A 21,932-nucleotide genomic window follows, 5' to 3' on the forward strand; every position below is an offset into this window, starting at 1 on the left:
AATCTTAACTGTGCAGCAATAAAAAGGACATTAGGTTGCAATTTATATCCTCGTTTCCACCTTCGGCAAAATGTTTTTGATTCCCTAACTGCTTTAGAATATTTCCTTACTTGAAGCAGCATTTTGTACCCAATAAAGCATGGAGAAACGTACCGTGAGAATAAACTGCTTTAGTTCTTGGGGGGAAAATGTTCATAAATTTTGTTTATAAGCAGTTTTAAGATTGTGAACATATATTTAAAATCAAGCTAAATACTTATAGTGAGCCCTAAAATATATCAGTAACAAGTAAATGTGGTTACGTAGATTGGTTAAAATGACTTTTTAATTTTATAGGTAACATTTTCAGAGATTTTCGTGATTATTTTCAGAATACACAGCCATTAGCGGCAGTTTTCACGATGGTCAGGAAATCGCATTGTCGCTTGCAATAAAAACACCGGAAGAACTTAGAAAAAATATTTTCTAATTAAACAAATAGAATAGGTTTTAATTCACTGCTTCTGACAAAGAAAAATTTAGTGTATTAATTTAATTCAGAGAATATTATGCACACTAGTTACTTAAAAGCGTAAATAAATTAAATTATTGATATGAAATCCAATATTTGGATGAAACTGATAATTGCCTAATCAGGAACATGGAACGAACCTGTAAGATTCTTGAGATAGGAAATTCCTAAATCAATCAGCTTATTAACCTGTAGCTTTTAATTTATTCTAATGATGTAGCTTAAATCCAAGCTATCCAAAACCCTAGCAGTAAAACTTGCCTTTTTTGGTTTCGACATCGTCAACCTGAGATAATGAAAAACAAAGCTGGTGGATCAATTAAAATTCTAACATGACACAATTTACTTCACAGTCGTACTTCATTCAAGTCTAAATTAAAAATGTTTTTAATTAGTTTCGCATATTTTTACGAACCCTAAACATGAGATTAAAGATATGTTGGAATATCTATAATCTCATGTTAATAATTAAAGATATGTGATTATTGAACAACAGTAGAAACATTCTTTTGTGATCTTAACATCGGAGGATTAAATAAAACTTTTTCAGCAATATATATTTGATCCTGAACAAGAAGCTGTTTCCCAAATTCTCTACAAACGATCAAAACATTCTTGTTAAAATAACAACATTCAGAGCTCGATTTTCGCAAAGGAAAATGCGCAGGTGCCCCAGGCATCCATTTTCAAGCGGGTTGGCAAATCCTCCTATAGTACTTAAAATATGTAAAAATTTACATATTTTATTCTACATCGATATAATAAAACAAAACAAAACAGACTCCTATTCCGTTTGATTCCGTAATGATTCTGCTCAGTTTTGGCCTGGGTCTCCATTTTTGTAAATAGTGTCCTGACTGCATTACAAAATTGAACTTTAGCTTAATTTTTAAATTCAGATCCGCAAGTTTCACTACCAGTATGTAAACTGAATATTATTGAATATGCACTCATAATTTTAAGTAAATATTCAGAGTACCATTGATCCAAATGAAGAACAGAAATAAAATAATATTCGTGATGATAAAAAAGATTTAAAATAAAAGAATTTTAAAAAATGATTTCTCACGGTATGCAGTTTATTCCTGACATTTCGTGACATTAATTGTTGATAAGCTCAACAATTAATGACGTTATCAAATAAATTATTAAATTGCGTAAATCTGGAAGCTTCTCTTGAAATCGAATGTCAGTTGAAAACAAAGAAGCCGTCGACATATTCATGAGCCTTCTGTCCGACCTTGATTCCCCAAACTGACGAACTCGTCATAAATCGAACGACAACCTTTCTTTCTCTGACCATCTCGCAATTTTTAATTACGAAGAATTCTGTGGACAGATGTCAGAGAATAAAAGAGCGTCAAATCTTCATGAAATTCAATTAGTGATTGTGAAGATCCTCGGCTGTAAGGATTTACCTTGTTAATTCTGACCTTTATCACGGTGAAGGTCAGTTTGCCTAGTTACCGAACCTCAATTAGACGGGCATGTTTGTTAGAAGAAATATATTAAATTCTATTTGTGCGTGGTTCATTTAAGCCTTTACTTATTAATTAAGAGGAATTTAAAAGGGTTATGGCCTTAAAGGAAGTAGATTAAAATATATATGGCTCGATTACTTTTGCAAAACAACTCATATTGTTTAGAACAATATGCTAATGTAGATAATATTTCAAGATTCCTTTTGACGATTGTTAGAGATTGGTGGATGTAGTTTAGATTAGTCGTCTATAGTTCTTTATATTAGCAGCAAGTTTTTTTAAACCTGCAAACTTTTAAATGGGAAATGATATTAACTGATTATCATATATATGCCCACCCCACGGCTCTGAAAGTCATGCCAAATAACCAAAGAAAAATCAAAGTTAAGAAAATCAAACCATTGATAAGATTTCGCATAATTAGTAGACATGTTAAATAATTATTTTAATTTCATAGAAAAAGTTAACTCGTAAGTTGTTTTTTAATTAGAAAAGTTAGATATTCAACACTTTTAAAACAGATGGCCGTCCATGTTGATGCATTTCTTCAGAAGATCAGGCAGTTCGTAATATCCACGATCTAGAAGATATGTTCGCTGGAGCTCTAGAAGTCAGTCTGGTTCAAACACTTTCTTATTCTCTTCATCTCGCCCCAACCAACTTCTGGATTGTTATGGAAATAAATTTCTTCAGTATAAAAATACAAAGACTAGATGACATCAGCAGGAGTAGCTACATTGCCAAAGAACAACAGAAATATATAATGTTTAGTAATCTGATCGTGCCTGGATAGAAGAAGATGGTACATCAAGGAACTAGTTAGATTTACCAGAAAAAAAAAAAAAAAAAAAAAAAAAAAGACGAATTTAGGAAGTTTTAAAAATAGCGGTCCATCCTCCGAAGAAATTAATGTAGGCTGACAGTGATTAGGTGAAAAGCGTCGCATAAGAAGGATTATGGGGGGAGGGTTTACTGAGAATCTAATTCATTTCCGTGAAAGTAAATGTTTTTATATTAGTCACATATATTCTCATATATCACTCACATACTCATATATTGGCTTCTCAAAATGACCAGTTTTTTACAAAATTTTTGTAAGTTATTATGATTAGTATTATTGGAATACTGACCTCAAAATAATCTTAAGAATGATTATAATACTATTTCTAAGGTTAACAATTTTGTTTAATGTTCATGATAGTTTAACCATTTACGAAGAATAACAATATTACTTATTTTCATGAAGTTAATAACTTTTGGTGATATTTTATATAGCACTGGGATATTGCCTATCACGCATTTAAAAAGTTGCAGCATTTTCAAATTTATTTAACTTTTACAAAATGCATCTAATACAGAGATGATAATGGTCTCAAACAATGTCATAAAAGTGAAAGTTTTAATTTAAATTCAGATCACAAGTCTGATTAAACTGTGGGATTTTCTGCTCAGGATCTTTCTGAAGCGTTGACTAAAGTAATTTGTTTCACCAGGTAGCATTTCTTGAGAAGTCTGTAGCAGCTGTAATAACCTCTATGCTTCATAGCAGTTGTAACAAACGCTCTGTTCCATAGCAGCTGTAATAACCTTTATCAGTTCATCTACTGTGAGTGGATTTTTTGTCTTGTTTTTGTCTTGGATATCTTGTTCTTCAGAAACCTAGAAAGATAATCATCGCTTGGGTTCATACTCGGCAAGCAAAGTATCTAGGACCACCCACGTTCGTCATCATATCGTTCAGGATAGCGGATGGAATGTGTTCTCCCATGAAAGTGCTCATTCAATTAATCCGGTATGACATTCAACGTATGTGGTCCCTTTTAATCTCATTGAGCCCTTTGATATAACCTGGAAGGTATTGTGCTTACAAGTAGTTAAATAAAGGTATTAATAGGATTAATGCTACAAAACAGAAATTTCCTAACGCAAGAAAGCAGCAATGGTATGTTGATCTGAAATGGCAGTAAAAATTCTCCAATGACGACTAGAATTGGATTTATGGGTTGGCATATATCGTTGTCGTGGAAGGTCCCACGTTTCAAGGCGTTCAAAAGTTGCTAATTAATTAAAAAAAGCATAACTTATCTTGAGATAAAGAGGTCTCCAAAATTTCAAGTGAGATGGGGCCTCCGTTTCATGAATGCGCTATTGGCCATGACACCAACATCATATGAAGTAATTTCGCGCCAACAATTATTCATATTGATGGAAGACGTGCAATGAAGTTGTTATCGAAAAACAAGAGTGTTTCAAAATTAGTAGTCTTGCATCCTAAAAAAGACACTTTTCGCCTTTTTGTCTCATCTTTTATTTTATTTTATTTATTTTTGTTTTTGAGAGCAACTGTTAATAGAAACTTATCGTCAAAAAGCATGAAAACCAGATTTCATATATCAGATCAAAGGCCCGCAAAGAAAACCGTTTCCATTCACATTCCTAATATTTTCACCGTAAAATGCTAAAGCAGCATTAACTGAGTCAGTGAAGTATGAGGTCACTTTGCTTTTCATGTACTTGAACATTATGCAAAGTGGACAGGATGTATAAGTTGTTATTTGGTGCCAGACATTAGAATTGGCAACCTATCTTATCGAAGTTTTTATCAATTTTTTATATTCCCACACTGTAAATTGGTTTTATCGTGGATGACATGGTTCGTGAACATGGTAATTTGGATAAAAATTTTACGTTTCATATCCTGTCCCAAGACCAAAAGTTGAATAAGCTACCAAGAAATTATTGATATTTTAAATTCACGGCATCTTGTCGTCTCAAAAAAGTGATAAATTTTTTTTTTGTATATCATTTGATAGTTACTGAGAATATTGTTTTCGAACACCAGTAGAAAAATATTAGTTACAGCAAATTAACATTTTGTGTCCCTAATTGTTTTTTAGAATGTGCGATTTCTAATTTTGAAATATTCTTGTTCACAACTTATTAAAATAAAAAAAAAACATACAAGGGGTGTTAAAATACCCTTATATGGTATACCATTATATGATATTATTTTAGCTTAAATAATAATTATTTTAGTGCTAGTTTCTATTAAGCGGTGAAATTATTTTTGATCTTCAGAATACGAATTTTTATGTAAACTTACGTATTTGGAAAACTACGTTTGAGATGACAATACTCCACAGAATTTGTTCCAAAATTTGATGTAGAATTTTATGTTGATTTTTTTTTCAAATATTCCTTGCTTAATGATCAAAATAATCGTCATAAATTTCAGTTCTTGCAAGATGATCGAAATCTTCTTAGAACGCTCTTATCAATTTACCGAATTCTAGTGGTTTTCCAAAAATTGATCTAGCTATCAAGCAACTACTAGCAATAATTGATTCAATTTGTCATTTTTATAGTGTCTCCACATTTTAAGTAACGATGGAATCGTATTTTTTAATCAAACAGGAGTTTAAATGAATTGATTGTAATCTTAAACATCATGTACAGCAAAAGACCTTGAAACTGATGAAAGAGAGATGGCGTCAAGTACTTGTTATGCTTATGAAAGACACAATTTTTCTATGGCCAGAGGCTACGATTTTCTTACTCTATTATTCCACCTCTTTCGGACTAAAAAGAATAAAGTAAAATACATATAAAATACTTTTAAAGTTATACAGCTTTAGCTAGATAAATTAAGAAGTTAAAAAATAGCTCTTAATCACGTACGGTTAAAAATAAAAACTTAGAGTTCACATGTAAGAACTCACATGTTAGAGCTCACATGTAAGAACTGCATTGCTATATTAAAAAAAATTTAAAGAACAATAGAAGTGACAGAGTATAAATAACATAAAAATAATTATATTCAATTTATTTAAATTAAAATTTATCATTTTCAGCAAGCAACCTTACGATCTTGTTTTTAATCATATATGACAAAGAATGCTGTGCTAGATAAAAAATTTCCTTTTATTTTCAGAGCATTTATCTAACACCGTGCAACTTAAGAAGTTCATATATACGTAATAATTTGAAGTTATAATGCTGAAGCATCGTTGACTGTAGTTGCTGAGATCGTTGACACACATTTTTATCAAGTTAATACAAATAAATTGGCGCAGTAAGGATGCCAGTTCTAAAACTTTTTTTACATTTGTGATGTTGCGGTAGGAAGAGAAGCAGGAGGTTGTACTCTAGCTAGACTAATAAGCAGAAAGCAAGAACTACGTCATCGTGATATATTCAAGGTTGACAGTTTTCTCAGTGTCTAATAAAAGGTTTTCGTATCGGCTGTTTAAGTTTCAGTTTGCAAATAATCTGAAGCAGATAACTATTTTTAGGATGTAAAGGGAAAATAATCTGAAGCAGATAACTATTTTTAGGGAGAAAAGGGAAAATACCCAAACTAAAACGGAGAGTTCAGGGACTCTTGCAAATTAAAGTTAGAACTATATATATATATATATATACAAGTATATTTTATTTGTAATATCGTTCTATTTTTTATCACGATTGACAAGTGGTCAAGAGATTAAATCCATTGAAGAGGGGTAGTTTTATGAAGCAAACAAGAAGACGAGAGGGTGAAATCTTAAAAAGAAATTACAGAACCTTTCTAGTAGTCGAACACGGGATTTTCGAATAACTATTTTAATAGGCTGACCTTACTTTTAGCTTATTTACAGGTTAAATTCCGGCGACAGATTAATCTAAAACACTTGTTACTTGCCGTACTGATAACACAGGAGCTAGGGTGCATAATAACCTATATTCAATTAAAAAACCAGCAGAGTACAGAGTTAAAAAATAAGTTAGAAAATATTCAGTCGAAAGCTGACTGTTAAATCTATAAGAAGTGTCAAATATTCGCGACATCTGCATATTCAGTTTAAGTAGCGACAACCGCTATGCGAATAAAAACCTGAGATTCCAGCTGCAGCTAATCTTATGGTAGCGTAACATAACGTAACTCTGAAAGAACATAGCACGATGCGATAAAAGAAAAGACTCGAGTAAACTGAGGCAGTAAATCTGGTTAATTTTAGCACGCGTCTTTCCAATCAGCCTTAATGCTTGCTTCTATGCATTAAAAGGCTTCTCAATCCACAAATTTTAACCCAATTGAATACATCATACTGATGTTACAATGTAAAAGGGGAAAAAACTATTGTCACGAGCTACCTAAGGATGCATGTGAATTTACGTAGAAAATGGATCATCAGATCTAGAGAGATCCGTAATTACTGAGCATGATTCTTAGCCTTCTTAAAGAGAAACAAGAAAAAAGCCCAGTGTAATGATTGAGAAAAACCATTCATCATTTTTGATTTAGATAAACTTGTCTGCAACCCTCTTCCACACAGGTTATATGTTCCAGTAGTTGGATAAGAAGTTAAAATCTTCAATGACCACCTCAATTGCTGAAACGTCTTCGGATCATGTAGCTTCTGTTATTCGGTTAGAATCACGCCACGATGGATAATTGGACAATTTCATATTGCGGTCTCGGGAAGGTCTATGAATAATTCATGAACAACAGGGAATACTGGACACGGCAGAAGAAGCGTGCCTGCATGTAGCATATTGTGAGAGGAAGGTATTGTGAATGAAACTCTGTATAGAATTATATTATGGATTCAAATTAGCCTGTTGTAGGAATTAGAAATCCCGAAATATTAGACATGGCAGTGCAAGAAATTTTCCTTTTCCTTTCATGGTTCTGAATGTGTTTTGTAGATTCATTAAATGAAGGCGACATCCCATTCCAAGTGATCCAGTTTAGTTGGACACTAAAGGTCTGTTTTTAAACTGGTCCTTTCGGTTTTCTGTGGAGTGATAAGACCATAAATTACATGAGCCACTGATTATGTTCTTCACGGTTTCTGCAGCCATTTAGTGGACAGAATATCTTTCACATTCATGTTAAAAAACAGTATGGTATCACCCTACAAAGTCCAATGTATACTTCACAAATAATGAGGCCACTAAATGACCGATGGGTTCGACTATACTCGGCGAATACTTTCAAGCAAATATCTGGTCATTAGGTATAAGGGGAACTTCTCCATATGGTGTTTTAACTCTTGGTAGATTCTCAAGGCAAAAGACAGACGTTTTCATTTTCATTGAATCAGCTCAAGATCCACTGAGAATATAAACAAATAAAGCCAACAAGGCAAAAGTTTTATTGGTAACCATACACAAACTAAAAATAATTACACACTAAAACCTACTACTGTAATTTGCCCTTTACAAAAATGTAATACTTACTTGCAATTACTTCATACAGAACTAAATATTTAAAATCTCAGAAATTTCATTTATCTAACTTTTTTGTTAACTTCTAGTAGGAAGTTGTCTATTTAAATCTTTTGTTTAACTGACTACTGCTATGTTCAGTAAATATCATTTAGCGGTATGTTTACAAACTTCAATTATATCAACTCGTGCGTTAAAATTTAATAAATGGTATTTGTAAATTTACTAAATGGTATTTGTAAATTTACTAAATGGTATTTGTAAATTTACTAAATGGTATTTGTAAATTTACTAAATGGTATTTGTAAATATACTAAATGGTATTTGTAAATTTACTAAATAGTATATAAGGAGTACATGTAAAATATTTTCTCCCTCCTTTCTGCACGCCTTCGTGATGTAATGGTTAGCAGACTTTGGGCGTATTCGAGTGATTCTTCCTTAACAAATTCTGAAAAGTTTAACATGACTTGAAAAACTCCAATTATAACAATTCACTCGCTAAATATTACGAATTGATAATTGCAAGGTACTATATGCTGTCGTGTTGAAATAGGATAGGTCGGATAAGTGAAAGCAGAATTAATCAGCCACGGAACAGCTTATATTTAACGCATTTCTTGTTTTATTGAACATTAGATTAATTTTCATATTTAGAAAGAGGCGTGTCTTGAAAATACGCAATTAGATAATAGAAATAATAATGAATAAGTTGAAATTAAAATATACCTTACAATCCATCATATTAAAAATTTAAATCTAGTTCATTTTATTTCTCAATGAAAGAATTCAATAAGGAAATAGATGAGTACTTAAATTTAATAACACTTACGTTTTATAACGCCGTTTAGAAAATGTTTGTGTTCCTTATGATGTAAGAAGAGAGTTTCTGCAGTTTTTCTTCAGTCCTATCTTATATTCACTTTCAATGTCTTATTATCGTTACCTTATCGAGAATTGTTTAAGCATGAAAAATTCACTGTTTTTTTTTTTTTTTTTTTTGATAAGCAGATGCAAACTAAAGAATTACAAAATATTCTCGCGGCAAATGTCTTACTTAAAGATGTCTCCAATGAATAATTAGTTGATAGAACAGGAATTAAATTTTGTCTTCTTACCTGAAAGAAAAAGAAAATATATATTAGTTCATTTGTCTACTACAGATTAAATATATGTTAAAAATAAATTATCTGATATCTTAACATTTAATAACCGCACTCGAACGCCGCTATAACGAATCCGGCTTCTAAAGAACCCTCCGGATATAACGAAGTAAATTTTTGGTTCCATAAAATGCCTACACTTAATGTTATTTTATGATGCTATAGCGAACTTCTAAAGATATGAAACTCGGATATAACGAAAGCTTTGATTAATACTTTTTCGTATTTTTCTAATTTTTTCCAGAATTTTTACAAGTTTAAACAAAAATTTACTAAAACTTTAGCCGATTTACTAACAATTTACAAAAAAAAATTACTAACACTAGCTAAATCCGGGGTATAGCGGTCGAGCTTTTTGGTCCCATTAAATTTCCTAAACATTTAATGTTATTTAGTGCTAATATAGACGTAGAGTCATTAGGATTTCTCGTAGAGTCATAGATTAGGAAACACGAAAAATGAGCAATGCGCTCTCTGGAACTCGAACTTGGACCTGTCGAATACACGCCGAGTGCGCTACCGACGCAACACGAAGGCATAAAGAAAGCAGGGAGAAAATACCTTTTATATACTCTCCCTTTTAAAGGGGAACTGGGGATTAGGACTCAATCGCCAAATCCTGGCGGTGAAGAATCATCATCCACCTCGTTTTAGCTCGGGAGCCACTGTAGAGTCATTGGGTTATTTTAAGTAGAAGGCATGAAAAATGAGCAATGCCTTCGCAAGGACTCGAACCTGGACCTCTCAAGTACGCGCCGAATGTGCTACCGTTACATCACGAAGACATGCAGAAAGGCGCGAAAAAATACCTTACAAAGCGAACTTCTAAAGATCGGATATAACGAATTATAACGAAATCTTCGATTCATATTTTTTTTATATTTCTTCCAGAATTTCAACAAACTTTAAAGAAATAATTACTCTTCAAAATCTTCCACGTTTAGGATGTTAGGATCTACACAGTGGATTCTTTGATTTCATTCAAATTCTTTGACTGAGTTGTCATATACAGCTCTATACTATGATAGAAAATTCGAAATTTTCTCTAGGAAAAGAGAAAGTAGCAAATATTATAAGTTTGTGTAATACTGCTAATTCGTCTTTTAGGAAATGGAAAATTTGTTCTTTATTGATTTTTTGTTCTTAATTCTTTTGGTTTTGTTCAAGTATAAATGCTACCCAAGTTTTGTCCTCCGAATAGGGGTTTTGCATTCTTTAGGTCTCAGGATATTCTTTACAAAATTTACAAAATTTATTGAACCTTCCTTTTGCAACTATACATATCTGAAGTAAATGTCAAATGTAAATTCGTCAATATTTTTTGTTATTCGATTTCATACAAAAATAAAAACTGAGATAATCTATTTTTCTTAGCAAACCAAACGACCGGTCCCTTGATGTTCATTACAGCGGGATTTGAGTATATGTAAAAAAAATCTAATTATAGTTTGTAGTTTAACATTATTTTTTTAAACATTTTTTAGCATTATGATAAAGCAAAATGTCAGCAAGCTTCATGAAAGAGATTTATCCCGACTTTTTATAAGGAAAACAAAATACATCATATTCATTAAATGCTTGTTAACTATGTAATATAAGGTTATATTTCAATGGACCTCATTTATGGCTTCGGACTTCAAAATATTTAGCATCGATTTCATCAAGAGCACCTGTACTGTTATTTAAATTTACAGCTGATTTCCGTATGTGCAACGCAAATATGACCCACAAAATTCCATTAAAAATCACTTTATTAAGGAATTTTTTTTATTATAAGCAATATTATGTAGTGCGCAAGTTCCACAAACAGTCTGAAATATCAAATGGTGTTCAGACTCCTCCATACGCATCAGTGATCAGAGATCATACCAGCTGTACATATCCCAGTTCTTGTAATATCCCTGAACAGTTAAGGCCATGGAAGATGGATGCATAATTCTGTTGTGCTGGCACAAAACAGATACACGCCCAGCCGAAACAACACTAGCACGAAATGTCATTTGTCAGATTAGCACACCTTCCCCTGTTCTTCTGTCACCCTGTCAGCACTTTGTCAACGCCAGGCCTCAGCTTAGTTGATAAACATTTTTCAACGGGGAGTGCCGTATGAACCCATTCTGCTGTTGCCCATATCTGATGTATTGCAAGATACGGTAATATGTTGTTCCAGTTTTCATAGCGTGATCAGCCGTCCAAGTATGATGCGCAGATTGCTGCCTACCTATTACTAGCTTCTGGAATTAATTTCTTTGTTCTTTATATTTTTTGCTTTTAATTGTTCTTTGTAATTCTTTTCAGTAATTGTTGTTTGTCCACTAGTAACTTCGCAGATATGATTCCATTACAGTATTATTTCTTAAACAACTCATAAATTTTGCAGCTTCCGAAAGCGATGGTACGTCTTCAAGCATCTATGGAGAGTACTAATTTCTCCCAATTCAGTACTTGACTGGGCACGGTAGGTTCTCTACGTATTTTTACAAAACAAATCTTCTCTTAAACTTCGTTCAGACGATGATTTTATTGTCATAAAGATTTGTGGTTTAAGCCATAAAAGTCATTAAATTCACACCTGTTTAGCAAGGTTTAAGCCACAGCCAATCAGAAGAGGCAAACTTGTGCATGCGAAATGTGTAATTGACTCAGTGAAACCGTCGACTGATGTCTCTTTCACTGTGATTGGTCGACTCTTATATTAAGTAGTATAAAATTGAAAAGTCAGAACATTTAGGCAAGATCCTTAAATCAGTTTTTCTGGCGTAGCAAGGTCTGGTTGTCTAACAACGAAGCTCAGCTTAGACCACTTATGATTTTAAAATTACCGTGTGAACGAAGCTTTACTGACAACTGCATATGTAAGGAAAAAGAAATTCTGATCAATATATTTTTAAATGTCCGCTAACGCTCCGTTAACATCATAACCAGCTTCCAGCAACAGACATATTACTTTTCAAGAGCTACCTGGTAAAACCCCAGCAGATGAATTACAATAAATAAATAAATAAATAAAATTCCTCCAATCCTACGGTACTGAACTGTGTCATCCAAAGACATCACTTGAATAGCTCTTACCTCTTCGCGACTATGAGGAATGCCTTAAAGCTTATTTAATATAATGCTTGGTGTCATAACAGCAAATTTGTAAAAAACAATAAGTGTATAGTTCGACCGTCTCATCCAAGACCATGAGAGCAAACACGCATGCGCCATTCGGACCGAAATATTCTCAAAATAGGGTGGAAGGATGGGGGCTTTTTTTCCCTCCAGCATAGCTCTTTCCGGAGCAGAGAAGACCTTTCACGTCGCAGCAAGTAATACCGCCCCTTTTGGACGAGTCTATGTGTTTTGCAGAATGCCAACCAGGGTTGCACTTGAGATGGTCGAACTATAACTAATAATTGAAAATGTTGCTGTGATGAGGGAAATTTGCGCAAGAGAAAAAAGCACATAAAATGAAAGCACTCATCAGTCATTCATAAATCCAGTTTCAAAAGTGCAATATCTTTTTTCAGATTTAGATTCGAAATTGTATAAACATAATGAATAGTGAGAACGGATTAGTATATACTAGAACAGAATGCATCCTTTGAATTTCTGTTTAGTTTTAGAGAAATAATACGGAAAATCGATACTTGTTTACTTGGCTCATATTAAGTGATCTCCATGCTTCTGTCTATCTATCATGAACTAAACTAAAATAAATTCTTAGCTTTGTTCAATGTATTAACAACCCTGTCAATAAACAAAATAAAGCTTTTTATGAACTTGCAGCCTTTGAATTTCTGTTTAGTTTTAGAGAAATAATACGGAAAATCGATACTTGTTTACTTGGCTCATATTAAGCGATCTCCATGCTTCTGTCTATCTATCATGAACTAAAATAAATTCTTAGCTTTGTTCAATGTATTAACAACCCTGTCAATAAACAAAATAAAGCTTTTTATGAACTTGCTTCACTTGCAGGTTATATATTTTTATTGTAACGGAAATGCAAAATGTAAACTGTATTTCTCATCGAAAGTATTTAGTGTTTAAAAACGTACCAGAAATTTTTTTTTTTTTTTTTTTTTAAAGAATGCTTATACTTTATTTCACAATATCGTTCAGGTTTCGTGAAAATGATAAAGCGTTTCATTAATTTTTTTAGTATTATTTCTTTTTCTGGTTAAAAAGAACTCACTAATATTCCTTTTTTTTAATCCATTTTTCTTTTAACTTTTTCATACATAAAAATTATTCACTTTTATTCAGGCAGTTGCCATTTTACGTGCGTAATTACTAAACGTCCAGGGAACTAAATTAACCACGAAAACAATACTCAAAGCATTAAGATAATGATGTTAAAAATGGGAAAAGAACACGAAATAACTTCAATGTTATTTTTTTTTCGAATCATTTTGCGGTGAACTATAAAACTGCAAGTAGCACGAAATACTCCAAATATAATTAGATGCGTAGCAAATGAATCCATTACACATTTACAAATTCTCTGGGCAGAAGAAATGCTTGGATGCCTAGAAGCAGAATAAGCATTTTATCTTTAAACACTTCATGTACAAATCGTGAAGTAAATGGAAGAAAAATGGTATAAAAATATTACTTCGAGCAAGAAAATTACTCGCTTGTTTTCTGCGTTTCATTTTACGCTTTTTCTCCAATGAAAGAAAAAAAAAAAAAAAAAAAGAACTCATTAAAAAAATACAGGAAAAATGATGTTATGATTTCCGCGAACCAATTTTTTTCCCCCGGCGTCTAATTTAAAACACTGTTCTGATTTAAATCGAACTCTCACGACAAATCATTTACCAGTTCTATTAGGACAATAGCTATTTTTTAGTATCATATTAGACATTACTACAAGCATCAGGCAATAGCATGCTTGTCATGATCACCATTTGTGCATAAAAATGTCACGACGGTAGGATACGTTCACATCCTCGGTAATTAAATAAAAAATTGTATTTATCTATAAATATATGGAAGAACTATCACGAAGGTATCGTATATTGGATGGTGGAGGCGAAACCCTTAAAAAGGATACTACGCCTCTTAAATAATAGCCTTACAGAAAGGAACGCAAAACATCCTGGGATCCTTGTCACGACAGATTTTAATTACTGCCAACATGCATATTTTATGTTACACTACATGTGCTTCTGAAGTATTTTAATACCAGGACGTAAACATCCCCCGATTTTTACCCACCCATTGAAAACTAAGTTTCGCAGTGAATGGGCCCCATGTCGTGCAGAGCATTAACCACACAAAAGAAAAATTACACCAACCAAATACGCAGTTGCAAAGGTAGAACGTCATCCTTCTTACACCGCAATCTTATCTGAGATTTGCTTATGCACTCCTTTCTTTCCTTCCCCTAGAAAAATACATGTTTGGAGAATACGAAGAAGATGCTCTCTTTTGAAGAAATTTTGCGATGGTGGGTGTTCCAAATTAGAGACTTCTGAGAGAATTAGAATACATCGCTTGGAAAGAAAAGTAAATACCTATAAGATTAAGAGGTCTTTAAGTACTTACGAAGAACGCAAACAACCGATCTCAGGCCATTAGAACAAAGAAGTTCAAACAATGAGGTTGTTTCACAAGGAAATAATTCCTATGATGTATATCAGTTTTGGGGTATTCTATGAAAATGTTGGCTTTAACGGACAATCATTTATATTTATTATCGAGAGTTATAAACCAGTTGTTAAAGCTTCTGACACTGAAATGAATGTGAGTCACGAAAAAGGAGATGAAAATAATTACCTTTTTGTCTCACCATTGTTGTTTAAGTTGTGTTTTGCGGGGATAAATAAGTGAATGTAATTATTTGCATATCGTTTGGGTTAACTACACGTATTCCAAATACAAATGCATTATTAGTAAGTTTTTCGACTGCATTGAAAACTGTTTTAGTTGGAGTAATTTATGTTAATGCACGAAAGGAGAACAAATTAAGGCTTTAATATAAATCCACAAATAATAAAATGGATGCATTGATTAATGACTTTTCTGGAAATTGTCAGTGATAAACAATGAATGAATGCGTTCCTAAACTTGAAAAACAACACTAAAAAGTATGAATTAAGTTTTATTTACTGTAAAAGTTTGTTTTTTATACACATTATACCTATATACTGACGTATAAGGGAAAAAATATATTTTATTTAATTCATGACCCATTCTAGTAGATTTTAGTTTATTCAGAAAATATAGAATGGTTTTACTTTATTTAGAAAATCGCATGTGGATACCACATGACTACATCGTACGGATTATTAAATTATACACATTTTTAGCTGCCCTTCATTTAAACGCATTTTCTCGAATTAGTCTATCTTAATTAACCAAACTATCGATGCAAGTAGAAAATGACAAAAAAAAAAAAAAAAAAAAAAAATTGCGAATTTTGAAAGTAAATATCCCGGTCAATTTTGGTCATACGGAATTCACATTTCTAACGTTATTTTTTCATAACTTTTCCAAATATAAGTATCGGACCCGCAAGAACGCTTTAAAAGTTACATTTCACTATTTGTTAAAAATTATTATTATTTTTTTTAATTTAAAATTGCCGAAAGATAAATACTTTCGTCATTGAAAACACTTATATCATTGTAAGTCTATTACTACGACCAACGATGGCGAAAATACAGGCCATATATATATATATATATACACACATACACTTTTGGTACTGCCGATTGCAGTAAAATAGGGAGGTGCATAACTAGATGTTATAGCAGTCATATATACAAAATTTTAATGTTCTTGAGTTATGCGAGATACTCACACTGAGTTCATACACTTGTCACGAAAAAGTCCATTCTGAATCCCTTTTGCAATACGTCTTGCAATAGAGAGTTCTTTATTCTGTCCGTACGTACGGAAGTTACGTAAAAAAGCGTCTAAAATGATTCGGGCACAGTAAAAATGGGTATTTTTGTTGAAATCTAATACCCGAAATTTTTTGCAATTGCAAAGTTTCCTTTACATAGAAGAAGGAAGTAAAAATGAGAAATGTAATTTAAGGAGAAACAGTCATGAGTTTTCGCAGCTTTTGCCTATCAAAATTATTTTTAAATTTTCAAGCTACAATTACTTTTAGCAACGTGCGATATACTTATATTAATTTACCCATTAACTTATTATTTGAGCTTTACTATTATTTCTGTTTTTCTTCAACACTCATCAGGTTGTAAATGAGATACGTATAGATAAGAATTGAGTTCTTGAAAATTAGAGAGAGCTTTGGCAGCGGCTTGGACCGTGGTGTTATTCCCTCGCCCTGTTCTAAGAACTACATTGTCAACAATCTCTCGCATCCAATGCGTTATGGTTTGCGAAGATGGACACGTTGAAAAATGGTAATTCCAATAAAAGTTCTTTTCGCTCTCCTCTTTTGTATTGTCATTTGGTCCCTTACAATACTCTTCTTTGAAAATGTTTTATGCCGGTAATTTTCATCATACGTGTATCATTATTTCAACGTCACAGATGGTTTTCAGTATGATGATCGATTTGCGCATGAAAAATGTAAGTGTTGCCATTCGAAAATTTCGAATGGTTTTTCATTATAACCGTAACCGCGAGAGCTCTATTGTTTTAAATCATCGCAATCCCGAGCACATGCATTCAAGTCACAATACTAAAATTTCATTTTGATTGGTTGAACGGATAGGTTGGTAGGGGTTCATCTAACGGATATGTGACCAACCTGTATACATATAACATCAGCAAATTAGTCAAAAAATTTGTATTAGACAAAAAATATTAGTCAAAAAATATGTTGCAAATAAATAAATAAATAAATAAATAAAATGTTCCTATTGAATGAAAGCTTTTTTGTTGTTGAAATTAAAAGTAACAAAATATAAATTAAAAAAGAGGGGGAACAATTAAATTATTATCTTTCTATCAACGGAGAAGAAGGAGCATGAAAATAATAATATGTCGTAATTTTTATAGCGGAGAACAAAACATCACTAGAGATTTTGCACCTCAACAACTTTTGCACCACAGGTAGAATTACAAATGTTATTACTAAAAAAATATGCATCTGCTCTTTTGGTTATAGCTAAATATAGCTAGATCTCTAGTAACCACGGTGTCTTGTTATTATAATATATGCATAGTTTACACTTCTTCACAAAATATGTACAAACCCTTATTTAAGCTACATTTTGAATTGCTTAAAATTCTAGATCTTCCAGTTTTTTTAGGTATATTCAAGAAACAATAAATAAAACATAAAGACGCACTGTCTAACTGCTATTGTTTACAGAAGTTAGGGCTTGGACAAGAGAATCTTAGCGAGTTATCAATTAATCAAATGCCAAAGAGCAAGTGTGAAGAGAATAAAAGGCTTGCCCACTTTTTAACAGGTAGCTGGGTACGTGCTCTGTTTCCATTTATGAAAGCCAGATCTTATCATTTCTTCTAATGGAAAAGCTTTTATGTTTTCCGCTCTAACTGCAAGGTCTCACTTTTGTTTTCGGCAAAATATATGAAGACCCGGGGATAATCTGTAGTTCAATAAACGTTAGACGTTTTGTCATGATTATGGTACAATTCGAGTTGCTGAGATTATATCAGATGATGACCGTAAAATTCTTAAATAATTGGAAGTCGTATTATTGTTCATTACAGAAACGATTAGCTATTAGTTTTATTCTAGAAACCCCTGATTATAGCTTGCGTTTAGTTCAACTCTCCTGAACAGAAAACAAATAAAAGGTTTCTATTAAATTTGCAATTAAATATACTTTCCCTTAATTGAAAAAAATTACAAATATTATAATTTTAATAGAGCTTATAGGTACATTCAGATTTAAAATTTATTAATTTTTCTTTTTCTGGAGTGGATCTATGAAAAACTAAAATTTTAGTTCAGATTAGACAGCTGGCCCACTTGTAAATAAGCTCATTTCGGCCGACGAAATTACTATACTACTAGTTGGGGGGGGGGGCAGGGGACAACATAGGTTTGCAATTTATTCATAGATTAAGGTAGATATGCATAATGCTGTTGCAAGGTATACGACTCTGTATTGAATTTATTTTTCCCGGGGCTTGTATAAATATATATACATACAGGGTGGAGCATTTTTCGATTATTCATTTTGAAAGTAGTATTTTCGGCCCTAAAGATAGTGAGTTTCAAATACATAATATCATTTTTTTCGATACAGGTACAAGCTGAAGCAAGACCTGCACCTCTGCATCCACCTAAGCACACTAAGTATTGCCAAGACATGCTAATCGCTAAGATTTAGCTCCAGATGGAATTCCGAGGAAGAGCACTGAAAAGGATTTCGGGTTGCCATATGTTTTCAGTGCTGCCTTGCCGCACAGATACTATACGATTACAAACATCCATGTCTTCTTTGGGAGCCAAGCCTGAGTACCTCGGTGAGTAACCATCATCCCTCCTGGGCGGCTCTTTTTCGCTACGTTTGTTTACTTACATACATGCCATGTACACTTTGCAACTGCGCTTTGTGTGCATATGCGAAAAACTAGCAATTAAATTTATTCAACCCTTCCTGTAAATAAGGCGACACCTCTTGAACTGCCTCCGTGAGAGGTGAGAGGGCTGGGTGATGTCACCAGAATCCTCAAAAGAGGAAAAGAACGACTTCAGCTTGCTGCACAACGGGGACTCAGTCCCGAAGCACATGTGAAACAGCATGTCTGTCAAATGAATAATTTTCAGATATTTTTGAAAATTTATAGTTGGCTATACTACATGGACAGATGAAGATGGAAGACTTCTGCAAATGAACTTCTGGGTTTCTTTGATTTTCACTGGCCCGCCAGATACCCTGACCTAAGCGTTTCGGAATTCTCTCTTTTGGAGACACTTGAAGGATAGGATATATGCAACCAAAATGGGAATTATGGAAGAACTGAACGAGGGAATCAGGGAGGAAACTGAGGAGCAGTAGTAAAGTCTGCCTGGCAATGTATTTAAAATGATAAGTATAGCAAAAAAGATGATACAAAACTTTTTGAGTTTCATTATCTCTAGCGCCGAGTACATTACTTCAAAAATGGGTTGTAGGTTTTCACTTGATCTGTTAATGCTAATTATATTCAATAACCCAAAAAATTATCGCTATATGTCTGAAACAACGATAAAGTTGTGAGAAGGTTAAAAATAAACTTTTTTTATTTAAATAGAAAATAGAACACAAAGGTACTCTCTTGTGCTACAATATAAGTCACAACTCATGATGATGCAACTAAACACAACAGTCAAATTTAAGTTAAACGTGGAACAATGGTCAAAGATGACAGACCATTGTTACTGTACTAGATAATTTATGTCTAGAAGATATCTCATTATTCTATCGGAGCGTCAGAATTTAACTGTCGGAACACAAAGCCGAATAATTAAAACTTTCAGAGGTGGCAGGAGACTAACAGCCGCAGCATACACTTAATGCCAGAAATATGCCTGTCTTAATATCCCAAAACCTCAATTTAAATACTGGCTACTCATTTGCATTCTGGTGTGGAATACGGAAAGAAGATGTTATAGTAAAGGTTGAAATTATAAATAATAGTTAGTTAACATAAAATTTCTTATCGAAAAACTAATATAGATGTTTTCTGACCCTGAAAAATAAATTCGGCAAAATTCTTCTTTAAGCAAAATTCAAATCATGTATACAACAGCAGTATAAACTGTGCAAGATAATTTCAAAGATTTTCTTTTTACGACTAACGGGAAGTTTTATGATTTATTTCAATAAGTTGTTTCGCGCAGGTCTCATATTTTTTTAACCGGCTTAAAATTCAGCTTCAGTTTATTATTTTTAAATGAAAAAGAAAAAAAATCGTATAGCAACAAAAAGGAAGAAAAATCGCATAGAAACAAATTATCTGTGTCTTGGGGATTTTGATTTTAACCAGAATAGTAAGTAGTTTTATCACTCAACTTGTTTTGTCAGAGTAAGAGTCTTGGAGACTGAGCTAACGATAAAAGTACAAAGGTAAGAGACATTTACATTTTGAAAAGAGAAAAACCTTATTAGCTATTTATGTCACTGAATACAAACTAACCACTCAACACATCTTAAGATAGCAGTTCACGTGCTGTCTTAAAAGAGCGCCTGTGATAAAATAACCTATTCTGCATCTAAGTGGATTTACACTTAACACTTGAAATAGCCTAACCTGTGGGTCGATGATTTAAGCAAACAAATGAAATTTAATATATTCATAAAAATATTTCCGACGTGTTTCTTTTTCTGGCATCTTGTTTAATTGAATAGTTATTTAATTAATGCGTCTCGTTTTTAAATTCAGTTATGAAGGTGGCAGTTATAGATGTTGTTGAATTATCATTTACTACTGCATTTTTTTAAACAATGCAACACTTTTATGATATGTTTCATTTGTTTATTTATTTACATGTTTTTAAAATTTTTGTTATTTGCTTCCTTTTTTTTAATTAATACATCACCTCATTTTTTTCTTTGTTTCGTAGGTATTCTCATAAGACTATATGAAGAAATGCAGTCTTCTTGAATTTCATTACAGATACAGTTAAACATATGTTTTGAAATATATTTCTTTCAAACCTACTACAGCACAGAGTCCAAAATCCGAACGTTCAATATCCGGACCTCTTGACTACCAGCCAGAAAATAAAATAATAAAACAATAAAAAAATCACCCGTACAAAATTAAGGTACGCAGAATATAATACCGAACAAAAGGAAGCAGATGTGCCGTAAATGTGATTTTTATCCCAAATCAGAGTATTATCTACATTATTTACATTACATCATTTATATTATTTACATTTTTTAGTATCAGACTATTATCTACATTATTTACATTATTTAGTATTATTTTTTTATTAACCAATTTTTTAAAGTTTTGGAGCTTTACTGTTTCTTCTTTTTGTTTCTCATCAGGATGCAAATTAGACCGAGTATTTAAACTGAGGTTGTTAAAATTCTAAGATGACGCGTGTTTACTCCCAGTGCTGATAGCCTGAATTTCTAGCCTTTGCATTACTTGCTGCCAATATTTGAATATCTATGTCAGTCGTGTCTGTGAGCCAACTTAGCGTTAAATGAATTATGTAGTCTTATTTAAATTTTAATTGACAATAGACTGTTATTTAAATCATCTCGCCATAAGTGCTGGCTGAGTGTGTAAGCGCTAGCTGTGTCTTTTGTTTTACTTTAGTTATAATAAAAGGGTTCTTTACGCCCTCCTCAAGTCCCAGTAGTTACTTTAGATAAGTGGCTGGCAGTCTGCCTAGAGTTTGGATACAATTCATGGTAGCTAAGGAGACCCAACTTAATAACTTTCATACCCTTGCTGGCTAGGATGTGACACCGTGGCTAACAATAAGACATTTTGACGTTGGATTGATGTTGGCGAAGATCATACTTTCGGGTCTTGAGTAGTTGCGTGTGTGTGGGGGGGGGAAGGGGAGGCCCGGTGTTACATATTTTGCTCTCCGCTGTAATCTTTGCGAGTCTTAAATTGTGTTGCTCAGTCCCATTCCTAAATTTTCAAAGTTTTGCAATCCTTAATTTTTGCTGT

The 21,932-nt window shown here is 32.7% G+C and overlaps 1 protein-coding gene across 5 annotated transcripts in view; it reads right to left on the reverse strand.

The window, feature by feature from the left end:
- Positions 1 to 21,932, reverse strand: part of Cad88C (cadherin 88C) — a 298,274-nt gene that overhangs the window by 176,113 nt on the left and 100,229 nt on the right. The window contains exon 2 of one of the 5 annotated variants that reach the window (XM_085821698.1): positions 9,260 to 9,320. The exons of the other annotated variants lie outside the window; for them this stretch is intronic. The gene's annotated coding sequence lies outside the window, so the exon portion shown is untranslated. The remainder of the gene's footprint in view (positions 1 to 9,259; positions 9,321 to 21,932) is intronic. 5 annotated transcript variants of the gene reach the window in all.

This window comes from Stegodyphus dumicola, chromosome 8, assembly GCF_044657685.1.
Source record: "Stegodyphus dumicola isolate Sdum_Otavi_A_Nest chromosome 8, ASM4465768v1".
NCBI classification, from domain to species: domain Eukaryota; kingdom Metazoa; phylum Arthropoda; class Arachnida; order Araneae; family Eresidae; genus Stegodyphus; species Stegodyphus dumicola.